The following is a 19,003-nucleotide window of genomic DNA, read 5'->3' on the forward strand; positions in this document are numbered from 1 at the left end:
TCAACATAAACAGCTCTCCAAGTGCCATTCTAGTTTTTTCTCGTAAGATTTTTTTCATACCAACCAATATACTTTTTTTTTTTTTTTACTTAAAATGTAATTTAAATCAATTAAAATATTTAAATTTTTAAATATCACTTTAAAGGCATTATATTAATATACAGTAGGCTGTAGGATATCCCATAACAAGGAAACACAAACACATGACATAAGCCTGTATAACCACTGAAGGGAAAAGCAGGAATAATGCATGGATAGAAGGCTATTTATACACGTGGATGTAATATTGATGAGTTTTTTTCTCGGACAGGATTAACTGTGACTGCATCCGGCTGCCTTTCCCTTTTACTGTCGGCGGATCGGATCCCTTTAATAAATCAGGTGGAAGCGACTCAGTTCAGATTGAGTTAGTGTGCAGAGCAGCAGCAGACACAGAGAGAGACAACCACAACCAGTAACAGCAGTTCAAACTGGGAAAAGTCCAGTCCGGATCACCGCCTGATAACATCCTCATGCGTCATTGTAGTTCTCACAGCTGCAGATCAGATCACATTTAGGTGAGTGAAACGTTTCCTTTCTTTACAAAACACGAGCTGAGATTGAATGCATGTGAGACTTAATGTGCACAAGAAGCTTTTAAAAGTGCAGAATGAAATGAGTGGATTAGCTAACATTAAATATGCATTCAATCGTGTAAGAGCAACATATTCCCAGTACAAGTCTGCAGCATGATGACCAGCAGCTGCAGCCTCATGTGTGTGTGTCAGCATCTTAAATCTGTAAAAACTTGAATGGACTTCTGTTCCTACATGAGGCACCTGCAGAGTTATGAGTCAAACAGGATCTGGTGTATCACATGGCTTGGTAGCTTTATGTTTTATGTACATAGTTTTATGTGCATAGACTCAGTTTTAATACATATTCAGTTTTACTGTCAGTATATTAGGAGGTTTCAGCTCTTTGTGCAAATAAAGTGGAAGTGTAGCTGCCATTGTAGGATATGTTTTGTTGCACTTTAAGAAAAGATATTCAGTTCTTGGTGATTGTTTTTTTTTTATTAATTCTTGAAGTTCTGATTACATGGAATTAAATTTGATACTAAAGTTGAATACAGCTTATTGCAGCAGAGGTTTTGACTGGTCAAACAGGTGAAATAATTTAAATAACTGGTGAATCTAGAGCCATAATTAATATTGTTTGTTCCACATGTGCTCACAAAATATCTGCTGTGTAAAAAATGGCTCTAAGAGTCTGATTTATTTTGGGAACAATAAAGAAACAAGAGTGCTCTGATGTTAGCAAGATTTATTCAGAAAGAAAAAAACAACATGTAAAACAGACTTGGCAGGGAAGAAAAGAAAGAAACAAGCGACACTCATCAACAAAACATGAAAAAGTCTGATTGCTTTTGACTTCACTGTCAGTATGGAGCAGAAGAGCCTTATTGTGTCTTTGTGTGTAAAAACTCTAACTTTCATTTTTCATTTGCACACCAGAAATATTCCTCAAAAGAAGCATACAGTTCATGTTCTTGATCATGTTAATTCAATCAATTTCAGCTAGTTTTTGTTACTAGTTTCTGCAGTATATTGTTAGTGACCAGCGGGGCTTGAGATCTTTTCAGCTTTTAAAAGGGGAGCATTTGGGAACCATTGATTTTAAAAAGCTGTTTAAAGAATAATTAGAAATTTGCTTTCTTGTCGAGCATTAGATGAAAAGATCAAAACCACTCTCGTATGTAAAAACAAGATGTTACATTTTATTTAGTGAACTTTGGAGAGAACCAGCTGCTGGCTAGTTAGTAGGGGGAAACCGTTAGCCTCTGTCTGACATTCAATAATCTTCCTACCAGCCCCTCTAAAGCTCATCAATTAACACTTTGTATCTTGTTTTTTTAGTCATACACAAACAGTAATGTAAAAATTACAAATGTGTGGGTTTAGTGCGGTTTCCCTCCGCTTTCAGTCTTTCTGATACAGTAGGTTAATCCAGTGGTTCCCAAACTTTTTCACGTCAATGACCCCTAAACTGACACAAATTAGCCCCCCAATTTGATACCATTTGTCTGAAGGGTCTCCCATCTGATAGGGGTTTTATTACAGAAAGTGTATGAAACTCATGACCAAAATAATCATACATTCTGTCATTGTGCTATTTATGAATCGAATTATAATAAAAAAATAATTATTCCCCTTTTGGCTGGGAACCTCCTGGAACCTCCTGGAACCCCCTGGAATCCCCTGGGACCCTCTCAAGTACCACACTGGATTTATCACCTCCAGGTTCTCGCTCCATAGTTAGATATGAGAGTGGTACCATCTCATCGAACTTTTGGCAAGAAAGTCAATAACTTTTTAACTTTCTGCTTGAACACATTTATCAAGTAAAAACAGCAAAGATTATTTATTTTAGACTGGATAATTATTCAGTTACAGTGATTAATTTATATGAACAATTTCTTATACATTATTCGATAAAGATAATGTTTAGTTGCAGTACTATTAACATCACTTTGTCTTTATATAGTATGGTTTCAGCAGCACATCACCGAGCCATATTCATGTCATTAGACAGCTCCATTCGTCCTCATACATAAACTAAAAGTGGATTAACCTCTCATTACATTTGCTGCTCTCTCTGTCTGCCTCTCTCTCAGCGTGTGAGAGTGTTTGATGTCTGATCCAACGTTTTTCTACGGCAGCTGTTGTTTCAGTCATTGTGACATTAGTGGTGCTTGAATGCAGTAAGTGATTCTGGGAACAGGAAGTAGAGAGTGATGCAGTAAAGGCTGCATAACTCTCCCACCACTGCAGTCAACGCAGTACATGCTGCTGCTGCTGCTGCTACAGCTGCAGCACTGCAACTGTGGGAGGAAAGATGACTCGGTGCACTGAAGCACATTTAACCTCACTACTACAGACAATAGTTGGCTGATTTGTCACAGTGTGATATGTAAATTCATTACATATAAAGTGAAGACTAACTGCTTTTACAGTAATTCCACACTAGTAGTTGATTGCATATATAAACACTGACTTATCAGTTTTGAAGTACACATGTACGGTATTGTACAAAATAACTCAACAACACCGGGACACGAACATCGACCTCCTGGTTGAAAGTCCTGCGATTGTTTAATTTCAAGCAGTACGATAGTCCCATGCAGGTCAGATTTATTCCAGGACTGTTGTATTACATTGTACAGGTGTACCAAATAAACTGATAACTGTGTGCATGAAGTTACTGAAGATTTGGCGGCTATGAGCATTTGATTACCCAGATAAAGACGGACATCTGTTTCCATTGCAGATGTCGACTTGTGGTGGCAATCATAGTGGTATTGATGGCGAATCATGGTTGTATTGATGTTTTCCTCAGTGACTGAAGTCCTGCAGGCTTACCGCTCTGTGACACTTTAACCTCACAGGATCAATTGGCCCTGTGCTGTGAGCTCCACAGCGACGCATGTCTGGTTAATTGATCAGCATCGGTCATCCGCCAGCTTAGTGACTCTTAGTCGAGTAGTAGCTACGAGTGTCTGACTGGGAAGGATTTGGAGAGGTCGCAGTGTGTTTGTGTGTTACGGGTTGTAACATTTACTGCAAAACACAACAGGCACTTCAGGGTTTGTCTCTCTGTCACTGAGACAGCTGTTTAGTCAGTGGATGCTGCACAAACTGCAGCAAAGCTACCAAGTCTTGATTAAAAACGCCACAGTGCCACAATGCATGTGGTATTAAAAAGTCACAATGTCAAATCGTGGCCATAACAAGTTCCCAGAGCCCACGGTAACATCTTAACTATCAGAAAAACTAAAATATTCAATATTCAATGAGATAAAACAGAGAAAAGCAGCAAATCCTCACATTTAAGAAGCTAGAAGCAGCAAATGTTTGATAACGATAAAGTCTCTGCACACCTACAAAAGTGTTTTCAATCATTCTGACAGGTCAGATCTCTGTTTAGCACGATTGTTGTAAATTAATTTTCTGCTGATCAACAAATTTATTTATTTATTTCAGCACAAGTGAACACACTTTAACACCCAGCTTTATAATGTCAGGAACCTTCAGACTTCCTTTTCCTGTAGCTACAAATACTTCCTGTGTGAAGTTGTATCTGCATGTGAAGTGCATGTCATGCTCCGACCAGCAGGGGATATCAGCGCTGCACGAAAGGAACATGACACACCCAGATAATTACCCATAAGCATAATAAATAGACTGATGATGCTTCTTAATTATAAACTTGTCTCAGCTAATTGGTCTTATTTGAGAGTGATGAAGATGTAGAGTTTAAAAACAAGCAGTTCATAGCCACCAATAGTTGTGTGCACTGTGTGTTTGTGTCCACGCTGACCTCTGTTTGTCATTCAGACTGTTTGCATTTCAGATTACTCTGTGATCTCTCTCCGACTGTTCTTTTGCATCGAGGTCGAACTATTTGTCTTTGTTTTCTTTGCTCTAGGGAACGAGAGAAGCAGTAGTCAAAATATCCTCAATAGTTTGGTATTCTTGTTTTTATCTTTCTTGGTCCAATGTGTCACTTATTACACCCAGTTAATCATTGGACTCCCTTTAGTTATCCGGTGACATTCAAACTGGTACTGATACACAACGAGCAGCTGGTTTGTTGTGGTTTTAGCATAAAACGTCACGAGCCATGTCACATTTAGGCACTGTAGAAACATTTCTGTTAACTTTTCTGTTATTTTTCACATGCTTTTTGTCTTGTTTTCTGATCACCTGTTCATGCCAATTTACTCTCCGGGATCAAAGTGGTATTATTAGTGTGGTTGTTATTGTAAATTTCGTGTACAATATATTGTTGGAGCTGGTTGTGGATTCAAATTCTGGACCTTTTTAGGAGATATATTCAGCTTACACAAATGGCCGTCACATCATATAAAGCTAAGTTGAAAAAGCATTGCATCATAGTATTCCTGTGTCCGTACAGAGCCTTTTCCTCTGCTGTAAGTAATCCAGTTAAGTGGGAGTGGATGTACAGAGGGAAAACAGATGCATTTAGATAATTACTACAAACATCGTTTGTGGCCAGCCAATAACATTAAAGCTTTCAAGAAATGGTGAATCTCTCAAGGGGCTAACATGTCTGTTATGTGTTATGTAGTGTGCGTGTGCGTGTGCGTGTGCGTGTGCGTGTGCGTGTGCGCGTGTGTGTGCGCGCACGTTTGGGTGTGTACAGCCTTAAAAGACAGAATGAGTGATTTTGTTATTGTGGAACCGCCAATGTTTCTCCGCCAAGATGGAAGTATGAAAGATATGGTAACAATGATGGGAGGGCTGCCCTCTTGGCAGCAGGTGTCGGAGCAGGATGCTCCTTTTGATATCATGTTCAGAAACAAGATACTAATCTAAGCACTATTGTGCATATCGCAAGAAGGCCCAACTTCAATACTTTTTTGGTACTGACCAAAATATGTCTGTAGCACAGAGAAATATCAGGTCTGATTTGTTGCCTTGTTTACTTTTTCTTTGATTTGATGGTTTTTGAGTTTTTATAAACATTTTGCCAGTTGAGAGAAGATGTTTTGGAGCTTTTGATCATTTCACATGATCTTCCTCAGCAAACTGTTTGCTCAGGGAATTGTTCTGAGCACGTAAGTCCCTTTAATGTGACCAGATAAAATCGCCATGTGATATGATTAGAAAGCACGAGAACAATTTATTAAATGGACCTTGTGGTGAAATTGTTTGCCCAACTGCTGTTTCCATAAAGTCAAGAACGCACTTCGGCGCAGATAATTTTGCCAGTTTTAGACTGTTTTATGAAGGCAAAGTTCTTGCACGACTGCCATGCATGACTGGGGCGGCTGGTACTCAGGAGGTAGATCGGGTCGTCCTTTAATCACAAGGTATCTTACTTACTGGCACTAAACACAAAGTACAACTGAGGTGGGAATATCAGTTTTACGAATTTGGTATTTTGGCCATCGCCATCCTGGTTTTTACAACCGGAAGTGACACGAGAGGGTGGAGCTAAGTACAACCTAATGCGTAATAAGATATTTTTAGGCGACCAAAATGTTACAATTTTCTTTCATGAACTGAAAACACACTGTGAAAGGGTCAAAGTTGTAAGACAAAACACAGACAACACCCAGACCGGACAACGCCGTGGTAGCGACCTGTCAATCTCAAGGTAGCGACGCCCTAAAGCATCCCCTGCTTTATGGTCTATTTGACTCTAAATGGGACCATAATTTACTAAATAAACATCATGCTGTATTGAAGAAGACTTGAAACTAGTGATTGAGACCATAAACTCATGTTTACAATGTTTACTGAGATAATAAATCAAGTGAGAAGTAGGCTCATTTTCTCATAGACTTCTATACAATCAGACTTCTTTTTGCAACCAGGTTAAAGGGATCACCAAAGTTATTAGGTTTCATCCTCTGGGGACACTCGACATCTGTACAAAATTTCATGGCAATCCGTGGTTATATTTCTCAGAATAAATGTAAAAAAAAAAGTTTAGTTTTGGTTTATCCAAGTGATTTGTGAGTAAAGTAGTTATCTTCTCTTGTCTCTCCTGAGTTGAAGTCTTTGGAATCTGTTGCATCACCTCCGTCTTGTTTACCAGCGTTGTTTCAGTGCACAGAGTCCCCCGGGGCAAACGGGACAGATAGTAACATGGTTGTTTAGCTGCAGTTTCACTCTAATGATCATGTTCTGTGTATGACTGCACTGTGGTCATTATTCAGAGGATTGTTATGGTTTATTGTGGCTTTCATTTGTCGACCATCTTGTTTCAATTACTGCGACTTTGGCCTGCAGTTACTCATGAATTCTCACGTCAACTTCAACTCTCAGGAATGACAAAACTATGTTTGTTTTATACTCTCTGCAGTAGATGAGGCAACTCTGTTCAACTCTTTAGAGTTGTCTGTTTTAGCTTTGACAATTATTATGCCCTTTAAGAGATGATGTCATTGCAGCTTGCTACAGAGAAAAGCTCAAATGTAATTGGGGCGATAAAATTGTGCACATGACATCAGAGTTCAAATTAATCCATCTTTATTTTATATTAAAAAAAAGACAAAACAGCATCATGCATGGAAACAAAAACATAGATCATGCTATGTCTATTGTGCCAGGGACAATGAAATAATTTGGCTCCTGTTGGAAAGTTTCTCCTCCGTCCTCCGTCACTCTTTATCTGTTTCTCCTCCATGCTCGTCATGCCTCTGGGACTCTGGCCTTCACTGGGGTTAAAGAGCAGCACAAGCTTTAAGCCCCGCCTCCTCCAGCCTCACTAAACCCTCTGATTGGTCCGTGCTTTCCCTCTACACCGCCGTCGGGTCCCCCCCCCCTCTGCTCACCCAGTGGCTCCCTGTCAGTCTGTTTGGATTATTGTAACAGCTCAGGCCTCTCTGCCCACTGACTGCACTCACTACAGTATATGAGAGATGAGAAGGATTAGGTGACTGAGAGCAGTGTCTGTTTTCACCCCAGAGAAGAGAGGAGGAGAGCAGCCATGGAGTTGAAGTAAGTGAGATGGAGAGGGGGACTGGAGAGAGTGAGTAATAGATGGAAAAATGGCATGAGGAAAGAGAAAATGAAAGATTTATTATTCAAAGGAGAGGGGGGAAACTGTACTGATGTTGTTTTTGGAAAGTCCTTATGCGGATACAGTGTTGGTGAATGGTTTGTGTGTTAGTCTGTTTGGCTTCTGTAGAAGGAAAAGATCTGTAATTCCAGGTTATTACCCTGCAAGTCTTGTGAGCACTAGAACACTAGAAATACAGGTTAGTTTGCATGACCTCAGGTGTTCACATGCTGTAGTGAAATATGTGAAATTGTTGACTCTCAGCAGATGTGCTGTAAGTGGCTTTTCTGTGCAGGTGTCTCAGTCTGCACTGTTTTGCACAGAAAATATTTGCTCTTTACTTTCATTTCCTTTCCTGTTTGTCATGCTCAGTGGCCTCGGCCAGTCTGGCTTGAAACCAAGAAGGTGCACTGTACATGTGTCTAGAAAAAGTCAGGTCAAGCTTATTATATAAACTAAAGGTTGTCTGCAAGTGCTTTAACATTTGAGAGCCTTGATGTGGTTCAAAAGCACTTCTTTCATCCATTATATATCATTCAAAGTGTTTGTTATTCATCAGCGTGGGGAAGTTGCAGGATGATAGCCAGAAAGAATAAACAACAATAAAAACAGACTGTGGATCAGCTGATGAAATATAATGTCTAGCCAACTTTTTTACTAGTACGATTACTAGTTACATTACAGATGTTTTCAGGACATGTGGATAAGTAAAAAGCACAAAAAAACATCTTTTTCACTGAAACTTGGTCCACTTCAATGACTGCCACGAAAGTTGGAAAACAGAACTCTAACAAAAACCATGATGCATCATTTCTCTCCTCCCTTAAAGGGTGACTTTGGTATTTTTCAATCTGAACCCTATTTTACCATGTTTTTGTATCTAAGTGACTGATGGGGACAACAATGTTTTTAAACTGGTCCAGTATTGAGGGAGAACATTGTAGACGGCAGCCGTGAAACGAGCTGCAAAGGCAAGTGAGCAATGAGCAATGTAACGTTATGTTTACTAAAAGTGCTTGTTTTTGCAACTGACAGGCTCAGATTGTTCTTAGGGGTGTCTGACAACATTATGGGAAGGACCCATACCTTACCTTTCTCTTGATCCGGTCTGTTTGTTATTGTGTCAAAGTATTCGCTCATGGAGAAGTCTAACATTCTGAAATCTGAAGATCCGTATACTCTGACTCAAATAAATACGGGCGGCAATCAAATTCAAATCCACAAATTCATCCATATTGTGGAAATCATTTAAATATTCAGCCATGACATTGAAAATCTTTTAGATAACACTAAGCTACGCGTTCTGTACTCCAACACCTAAAACTCTCCGTTTCCACCACGGATGTATTCCACTATTCCACCGTTGTTTTCCAGCAACATGTCACTTCGCCAGATTTCAGAACGAGACTTCTCCTTGAGCGAGACTCCTTCCATAATGTCAAACACTTATAATAACAATCAGAGCCTGTTATGGCAAAAAACAAGCACCTTTAGTGGAGGTAAATGACGGTGCCAGCTTGCCCCAATGGAATTACATTGCAGCCTGTGAGCGGCTGCCGTCTACAGCGCTCTCCCTCAATACTGGACCAATTTCAGATATTGTTGTCACTACTAGTCAGTTAGACACAAAAAAAATGGTGAAAATACCAAAGTTACCCTTTAAGGCTCCGCCAGGCTAAATGACTGCCAAGGCTGTGCAAAGTGTTATATAGTTCATGGCTAAACACAAAAGTAAGGACATTTAAAACCATGCATATGGATAGAGTTAGTGAATTTAAGAGGTGCTGGTAGGCAGATTATGTTATATATATATATATATATAACAATTTATCATTAAAATATAGTTTGTATGCACTCTGCTAGTATGGCTGTAAGTGCCATGCAGGAGGATTAAGGATCAACTAAATAAAAAACTAAAACCAGTCATGGTGCATTTTGTCTGGACGCTGAGTCACAGTGTTTTACCTTCATTGAATTCTGGTTGACAGATGTGCAGCATGGACAGTTTCCAATGGCCCTACACTAGCACATCTGTAGTCCTTAATTAGAGGCCAGTAGTAAACATACACGCGCTAACACATCCAGACACCCAGACGGGGCTGGCTTATCTTGTGTCACCAGAATGCACGGTTGACAGATATACAGCCCAGTGATGCAGTGACAGTATTTCCTTATTCACTCACTCAGAATGCAGCCTTTTTCTCTGATACATGTAAATTTGACCCATTAAAGAATGTTAGAGAGTTCAGTTTTTCAACAGGAATGGCACACAACTCTCAGATTATTATTTTTTTTATAGTTTATTAATCGCAAAAATCACAAGCTGCCCAACAAAACCCCTGAAACAAGGTCCATGAAATTGCTTTTGAGGTTTAAAACCCCATTGTACACTTTCATCTGTGGTTTTCAATGATGCTGCGGCTGAAGGCGCGCTCTGTAATCTCTCATCATCGTGTCCCCAGTGGATGCTTTAGATTAGCACGAGAGTGTTCTTATAATTCAGGGGACAACATGTAGTGTTGGAAAGCACTACATATACTGTACACTGCACTATAAAGCTGAAGCTGCTGCTAAATAATTACAGCATCTGGAGTAAGTATTTTGTTATGAAACTGTTGCAGCGTTGATGAAATGGTGCGATTACCAGGGTCACCATGGACATAAGCCTTACAGACGGACCATCTGGCTTTAGGTGCTGAGAGGATTTAAAAACAATAAATGCTGAAAACAAACAAACTGTCAGCTCACACATAAACATCAGTTATGATGATGATAGTGTTTTTTATATTCTGTAGAGTCAACACAGTCAGTGTAGCATTCAGTCCATGTTGTCCTCTCCTGATTATTTTAGGTGTAATGAAAACGCATATGAGGGCTGTGGAAAGTCATTTTCGTCTTATCTTGTGTTCCCAGAATGGATGGTTGGCAGATGTTCAGCCAAGCGACGCATTCCTTATTTATTCAGAGTACAGCTTTTTTCTCTGAAGCATGTAAAATGTGATCAGACAGTTAGATGAGAAGATTGATAACACACTCGTGCTTGCATTAAGTGTGGAGGATGCAGTTAGCCTAGCTTAGCATAAAGACTGGATGCAGGGGGAAACGGCACATAACTTCCCGCCGAAACCACAAACTGTAGTTTTTAGCCATAACGGCAGAATATTCCACCAGACTGAAATATGTCAACAACCACCGGATGGATTGAGATTACATTTTGTACATGCAGTCGTAGTTCCCAGAGGATGAATCCTAATGACTTTTGTGAACGCCTGACTTTCCCTCCAGCACTATCCCGAGGTTCATATCTGTGGTTTTGAGTGAAATGTCTACACAAATATTGGATGCATTGCCATAACATCTGGTACACGCATTCAGGTTTTCCTCAGGACGTTTTCTAATAATTTTTGTGCTCCCTTAGCTTTTCCACTAGCGCCTCCATCCATCCAAATTATGAATTGTCTAATACTTTGGTTTATGACCAAATACAATCAGCCTCAGCTGTAGTTCTAATTTGAGCATGCTGAAATGCTAAACTAAATGTTTATCTATGTACAGCGGTGCTTTGACTAATGATCTTGCATTATCGTTTGTCTACGGATTAAACAAATGAGATGTGTGTTAAATAGTGAGCTTTAAAAGTGATAGTAAGCGAACATTTGAACTTCAGACAGAACCAGGCTAGCTGTAGCTTTGTATTTAATGCACAGAAATGAGAGCAGTATGGACTTTCTTGATCAAACTAGTATTTCCTAAAAAGTCACACTTCCTTTAAGCACATCAGTCTGTAACTCATATGTTGTGTTACTTACTTGCAGCTAACATGACAAACGTTGTAGCCTAGGCTACTTTGAATTCGCACATTCTCTTCAATGTGATAATGTTCCTCTCTAAGAGTTTAAAGATAGTCTATTTTTATTAATACACTTGTGCAAAGAAGCACAAAAACTGACTTACTCTGGTGAGGTCAGTGGTGGAAGAAATATTCAGATCCTTTACTTGTGTAAAAGCACTACCACACTGTGGAACTACTCCACTGAGTAAAAGTACTGCAGAGATGTAGCTGAAGTATAAAGTTGCATAAAATGTAAAGTACAAGTACCTCAAACTTGCCCTTAAGTACAGTATTTGAGTAAATATAACCTACTTTGTTACATCACACCACTGTGTGAGGTGTTGGGAACATAACAATGTGTAAAAGTGCAATCAAAGTAATTAAAAAACGCACACGATAATAAAATCTGACTTTAACCTGCTGTTGTAAAACAAAGTGGCTGCTGCTGTGGATGAAAAGAGCGGCAATAACTGTCTCAACTTGGCAGCACAGCAGTGAACCGGCATGTGACTGGACTCTTGGACTTCTGACCTGACAAACTGATGAATCTTGCATCGTCAAACATTATAAAACATTCATTAATGTGCAGGTGAAGAGAGACAAACAAGCTTATCTCCATCAGAAACACCTCATTATCTGAATGAACATGTTTAACAGCACCGGTGTTTGTCTTCACCCTGGTTGTTTATGTTATGAAAGCGGTCTGTTCTGACTGGACAGCGTCGTCATTGTGCTGGGTGGCATTATGCATTATGTGTGTTTAGAAACAGAGAGATGGTGAAAACAGCTGAGGTCAGAGCTCTGGAAAGAGCTGTGGGATGGACACCAGAGGGAGACCCAGAGTAACACACAAGCCACTATGTAAACCAAAACCTGAAATATACCCAAAAGAACGGTTTGAAAACTGTTTCCTCTTCATACTGGTGAGTTGAAATGTGCTGGTTTCAAAATTACAGCTCACCCTAGATTCTCTACATACTACAGTTAAAGTTTAACATTGGTAAACTTGTGTGTTCTTTGTTGTTGGAAGATGAGTAGAGAGAGCTGTTGTTGTTTTACAGCGACTAGTTGGAAATGCTGTTTTTGCTAAACTGCAGTCTTTGAAGTGTCTTAATGCATCAGGGTTGATGATGTGGGAGTGAACCATAGTGAACAGTGGAGCAAAAAACAGGTTAAGTCACATGTTCAGTGTGTGTGTGTTTGTGCCCCTGAGCTGTGTCTCCACTTTACGTTGCTTCCATACAGGCCTTCGCCACCAGGAGATTGACATTTGGTGGTTTTGAATGAAATATCCCCACAATTATTGGATGGATCACCATGAAATGTTATACAAATGTTCTCGATCCCCGCAGGATGAATTGTTATGACTTTGATGATCTGCTGAAACTTCATGTAGCGCCATCATCAGGTCAAAGTTTAGTTTATAACCAACTAGGCTACCTACAACACTGACATTCCCATCAGCTAATTAGGAAACGTAAACATGCTCACATGCTGAATTAAGATGGTGAACATGGTTGACATTATACTTGCAATGTTGCATTGCTGACGTTAGCATTTAGCTTAAAGCACCATTGTGCCTCACAGAGGTGGAGGTCCCTTAGTTTTGATTAAAGGTACAGTGTAGGATTTGGTGATATCTAGTGGTGTGGTTGCAGATTGCAACCAACTGAGTACCCTTCTGCTCACTCCTCCCTTTCCAAGACTGCGGCAACGTTAGTCGCCGAGTGCAAAACCGTAATAATAATAATGCCTTTCGCCTCGCTCAGAGGACATCCTCACCATAATAACACTACTTTATGAGCATCGGAAGTCAGACGGTGGCTGTCGGTCCCACGGTTTATCACTCTGCAGCTCACGGTACCGCAGTTTCACAAGCGTGTCGGAGAACTACGGTGGCCTTCAGGTAACGTAAAAATGCTAAAAGCTCTCTCTAGAGCCAGTGTTTGGTTTGTAAATTTCTCTTGGTTGAAGCGTTGTTTGTCATAGAAGCTGGTGGCTGTGAGGATGTGAGTGTAGAACAAAGTTTGCATCATTCAAATTGAAGGCAGCTGCTGTAATCACTCATTAAAGGTGGGGATGTGGAGCACCCTGTCAGCTTTGTATTTTGTTTAATAAGGGTACCTTCAGAGCATTTATTCCTATGTTTTTCTGATTAATCGCAAATCTCATGAAAAGACCAAAACCAGCAATGTGATAATCTCTCTATGCTTTCAGCCTGATCCTTTTAGAGTAATGATGCATCTGCATGTTTAATGAAACACACAAATGACTATTGTGTTTTCAACTTTCCTCCAGAGTTTCATTAGTTTCTCTCTGTTCTGTGTCCCATTCCTCTGACTGACTCACTGAGTTGGCAGAGGCTGAGATGAGATCACTGGAACGGCCTCGGAGCTGCCCGGCATAATGAAATATGTCAAACAGTTCTGTCGAGATCGACTGAGGGCTGAGGTTACTTTCTAAATGGCAAGGTAGAATGAGAACTCCCCCTATGTTATTTTATTCACTGGTAGATGGAGAACAGCATTTTCTCAGAAAAGATTATAAGATAAATTCAATGCCATTATTTTAAAATGTCAGGATTAAGACGTGTTACTGATGAAGGAAATACTGAACAACAGCAGAAATCCCTCTCACCATGTTTTTATTGCCTTTCCTCAAGTACACCAATTTAGCAAACTGATCTTGAACTGACTTGTTTTTGTATGTTTTTATTATTTGAAGACCTGTCCAAGAAATAAAAATACATTTTAGTTATACGTTTGTGTGCATACAGTACAAAGTGCATGCATGCTGCAAAAATATACAGTATTGGCTTCATTCAGAAGGTCGGTGTCTTACTGCTGTCTGAAGGTTAAAGCTTTTGTTTCATGGTTTAGGTGATCTGTTCTTGTAAATGTAGAAAGCTTTATAGAGTTCAGCTCATCACACAGACAACAGTACAGTGATTGAGATCCATGGCTCTGAAATCCCATGTGCACTCTGAGACCTTCGTCTTTATCTTTTCATCCAGCAGGAAATGAGTTTCACCTCAGTGTTATGTCAAGAGAATATGAAAGCATGACAACATGCTGTATCGTGAAGACTTGGCCTCTGCTTTTGGTAGATCTGAAGCACTTGGCTCACATCTTCCCTTTTCTTTCATACTCTCATTCCCTTCATGATTCTCTTTCATCTTTAATATTTTGCCTCTGACTTTCCCTCTGCTGGCCTACATTTTTTTTCTGCATGTACAGTGAGTCAGCAGCATGCACACACACACACACACACACACACACACATTCACAGATGCACTTAGAAAGATCCCTCTGCTTTAACTCTATTGGTTGGAGGGGACCCATAACTTCCGTTCCCTTTTTCTTCAATTTGTTAGATCACCATCCGTCAGCCAGTACTCACTCACATACTCCTGATGCTGCACACGCTCGCTGCACTGCAGTGAGCCAGCATTTACTTCAGACACAGAGAGAGAGAGAGTAGAGAGAGAGCTATAGAGAGAGAGAGAGAGGAAGGAGGGAGATGAATGGATGAGAGAGACTGAGCCAAGAACGCAAGTGATGGGAGGAGAGGAAGTGGCGAGGGGAGGGGGAGGAGATGATGTAAAAACTGAACTACAATCGGACTAAATCGCCTCCTCCTCCTCCTCCTCAACTTGGCTCACGTGTGTGTGAGCACACACCCATAAACACACGGAGGAGCTGTGATGCTCACACGCATCCCTTCGTCTCCTGTTTGGCTCGGTGCTGCTACCTGGAGGGGAGCATCGTCTCATGTCAGAGCTGACATGACGGCAGGTTCAGAGGGATTTTAGTGACTGTTTCAGTCACATGGAGCCAGTGTTTCGGTCTGTGTGCTGGAGTGGATGACGCCTGTTGATCGGCCTATAGATGCAGCACTGTAAGTCTTCCTATCAATAATGTGATGAGACAAATATTTGGAATAATTGGTGTTGTTTCAAGCTCACATTCTAACTATTTTCTCTTGGAGTCACTACATTGTGGAAAAGGTGAAATTCCAATCATTAAGTATGAATTCCTTCAGTAATATTTGCCTTTTTCATGTGTACCATCCGCTGCGTAGTAGATGACAGCTCAATCCGGCAGGAATTATTCCGTTTCACTGGTGCGGATCTGATTATGTAAGAGTGGAGGAGCGCTGTGGGGCTGCTGCGACCTTGTGCACCGTCAGCACAGCGCTGCTTCTGTTGTGGCTGTCTGCAGGATTTAGGAATTTGACTTTTATAATCAGTGCCATATTTGATGCTCTGTTAATCTGCTTAGTCTGGCCCATGGAGTTTGTAAATTATTAACACGCAGCCTGAGCTTTTGTTTGTGTCTGAGCTGGCACGCAGCTTTTATATTGTCATTCAAATCTTTCTTTTCCATGTGGTTGTAGCTTCTGTGCTGATCAAATGTGTACGAGAGGTTTTGTTTAAAGGAAAAACTCACTTTTTCAGTGCTTGTGCACATACATTTGGGTATCTAGAGTGCCTACCAACCCACACACTGTGAAATAACACAACCCAGTCAGTTGTTTGTGGGCTGCTGAGATAAGAAAACATGTGATTCAACAAGCCAGCCAAGCTCATTAGAATATACCACCCACAGCTTGAGAACTACTGTATACCCAGTGGGCTACCTCTGGGTCTGTAAAGTGAAGTCAATGTAGAAGTGACTTAAACTTGTATTCTTTCTAATAGCCAGCAGGGGGCGACTCCTCTGGTTGCAAAAAGAAGTCTGATTGTATAGAAGTCTATGAGAAAATGACCCTACTTCTCACTTGATTTATTACCTCAGTAAACATTGTAAACATGAGTTTATGGTCTCAATCGCTAGTTTCAAGTCTTCTTCAATACAGCATGATGTTCATTTAGTAAATGATGGTCCCATTTAGAGTGAAATAGACCATAAAGCAGGGTATGCTTTAGGGCGTGGCTACCTTGTGATTGACAGGTTGCTACCACGGTGTTGTCCGGTCTGGGAGTTGTACCTGTTTTCGTCTTACAACTTTAACCCTTTCACAGTGTGTTTTCAGTTCATGAAAGTTAATTGTAACCTTTTTGTTTGCCTAAAAATGTCTTTCTGCATTCGGTTGCACCCTCTCGTGTCATTTCTGGCTAAAAAACAACAACATACTGATGGCCAAAAACCAAGATGGCAATGGCCAAAATACAGAACCCAAGCCTTCCAAATCGGCAGTCCACAAACCAATGGGTGATGCCACGGTGACTATGTCCACTTCTTATATACAGTCTATGGAACTACCTTTGCAAAGGTGCACCATATTTTTCTCTCAAGCCAATCAGAGCAGACTGGGCTTTTTAAAGAGACAGGCGCTAAAACGGAGCGTTTCAGACAGAGGGTGAATACAGGTATATTCAGACAGGCCGTATGAGAAAAATAATGTGTTTTTTTAACATTGAAGCATGCAAACATGTTCTAGTGGAAACTCCAAATACAAGAACGAACCTGGAAATGAGCATGATACGTCCCCTTTAAATTGTTATTCTGCTCCTACAGTAATGTTGTTTCAATTGCAAGACGCTGAGCTGCTCAACACATTATCTGGCAGCTGACAGCTAACACATTACATAGCAGCCATGTAACATATTGGAGATGTTGGTAATAACCCACTGACAGCATGACAGCTTCATTATGATAGTAATTTTGTCTGCTGCTCCATTTTCAGGCTCACCACATTGTAGTTACAGGCTCTCATATGTGCTTTCAGGGAGGGGAAAGAGAGGAGGCGGCTTGTATAAGAGAGACAGAGATGAAGAGAGAATAGAAGAGGAGAAAGAGATCATGCACCGTATAAAGAATCGCTGTCCCCGAGGGTTTCCTCTCAGCAGCGGAGGTGGCCTGTTTCTGTGCCTGTCTTGAATGTGAAGAGACAATAAAAGCACTGACACACTTTCCGTGTCCACGTTAGCTGCCAGATAACGTTAGAGAAAAGCCAGGCATTAAAAATACAGGAAGCAGTAAACGGATGTTTCAGATAAAAGCAAGTTCTCCACAATTTAGAAGGATCAGTGTAAATATGCTGTATAGCGGTATTTATTTTTGTAGGTTCAGTGTTCTGTCTCTCTCTGATGAGTACTGAACACAGAGTGCCTTGCTTTCACTTTATAATCAAATATTAATCACTCAAAGTGCCTTTTATGACGAACATCCAGCCACAGCTGTAGCTCTTACTGTCTGCTACTGCTATGCTATGTTTATTTCCTCAGATTTCCTCTAATCATGTTGGATAGTTTTACCTCTTTTAGGCCTCTAACATCTAAGAATGCAATGATAAATGACTTTACAAGACTTTTTCTCACCCAATACCAATTCTAGTATCTTGAGTATCTGCTGATATCGAGTACTGAACCAATACCAGTGCTCTTGTTTCTCCTGAATCTAAAATCTGTACCCCATGATCCCAGCAGCCAGTTATGACTGAATGAATGTGTGTGACAGCTGAAACTCTGAAGGACATTTTGGGGCGGCTGTGGCTCAGAGTTAGAGCGGGTCGTCCACCATCGGAATGGCGGCGGTTCGATCCCCAGATCCTCCATATGTTGAAGTGTCCTTGAGCAAGACACTTAACCCCAAATTGCTTCGAAGGCTTTGCCTGGTTGGTAATGCAGTCTTGGGTTTGGTTGAATTGCTTGCAACTCCCGGAGATAGGTAACCTGTGGCATGTATGGATGTATTACAGGCTCATGTGTTTCCTCCGCACTCCATCACAAACAATAGTTTTGGGTTTTTTAATAGCATAAATGGACCCTGTCTTGTACAATGACAGTAAATTAACCTTGAACTGGATACCAGACTAAAAGATGGTGCCCAGTCACTTACTCGTTGAGCCCATAAGCTAAAACGTTTTTCTAGCTTCCAGGTTCGCAACCGCGTTGTGTGCCCCACTGCACATGTGTGTCAGTGTCTCTACTGCTAGCCCATAGATTTACACTGGGATGACATCAGGCAATTAAAAATAACTTTTCTGGGCTCTGGGAAAGTTTTACAAACATGAAACCTCCATGGATTAAAAGGAAAATGATAGAGAGAGTAAATTACTTTCCTTGCTGCTGTAGGGGTCAACAGTTTTACAGACATCTCTTTTATAATGATGGTCAATGGGGAAAACGCTTTTTGGGCTGCAGGTAATTTTTTTGTTGGCAGTGAGTTGTTGGCATTGTATCCAGCTCTTCGAATTGTCACGTGGATGTAGAAATCACAAGTCATGAGCCATGAAGGTTGGGAACAACTGCTCTTTTGCATTCACCATCAAAAGAGCTCCATCTCTGGACACACTGGACACATAGCCATAGTTTCAGTCTGAATGTTCAAGCGATGATGGACTAGAAGTCCTTAAAGTTCTCAGAGGAATGAAAATTTTAACATTTACATTTCAATAACAATTTATTTTAAACTTCATCTTCTGAGGAAGATTATGTGACAGCCAGTAAAAAGTAGAAACCATGTGGTGAGATTATTTTGTCAACTGCTGTTTCCAAAACATCAAGAATGATCTTTCAATCTCAATACACTTTTACTGTCCTCGACCAAAAAGATGTTTAGTCCGACTAACACTCATGATTTTGTTGACTAATCG

The 19,003-nt window shown here is 40.5% G+C and overlaps 1 protein-coding gene across 8 annotated transcripts in view; it reads left to right on the top strand.

Moving 5' to 3' along the window:
• The first annotated feature begins 414 nt into the window (after window positions 1-414).
• The window catches only part of LOC141764390 (tripartite motif-containing protein 2), a 34,428-nt gene continuing 15,839 nt past the window's right edge, over window positions 415-19,003 (top strand). For 2 of the 8 annotated variants that reach the window (XM_074629603.1, XM_074629609.1), the window contains exon 1: window positions 415-557. The gene's annotated coding sequence lies outside the window, so the exon portion shown is untranslated. Of the gene's footprint in view, window positions 558-7,347; window positions 7,512-15,159; window positions 15,302-19,003 lie in introns of those variants that run through there. The other 6 variants (XM_074629604.1, XM_074629610.1, XM_074629606.1 and 3 more) reach the window with 5 other exon arrangements.

The sequence above is a fragment of the Sebastes fasciatus genome, chromosome 3, assembly GCF_043250625.1.
Source record: "Sebastes fasciatus isolate fSebFas1 chromosome 3, fSebFas1.pri, whole genome shotgun sequence".
Lineage (NCBI taxonomy): Eukaryota > Metazoa > Chordata > Actinopteri > Perciformes > Sebastidae > Sebastes > Sebastes fasciatus.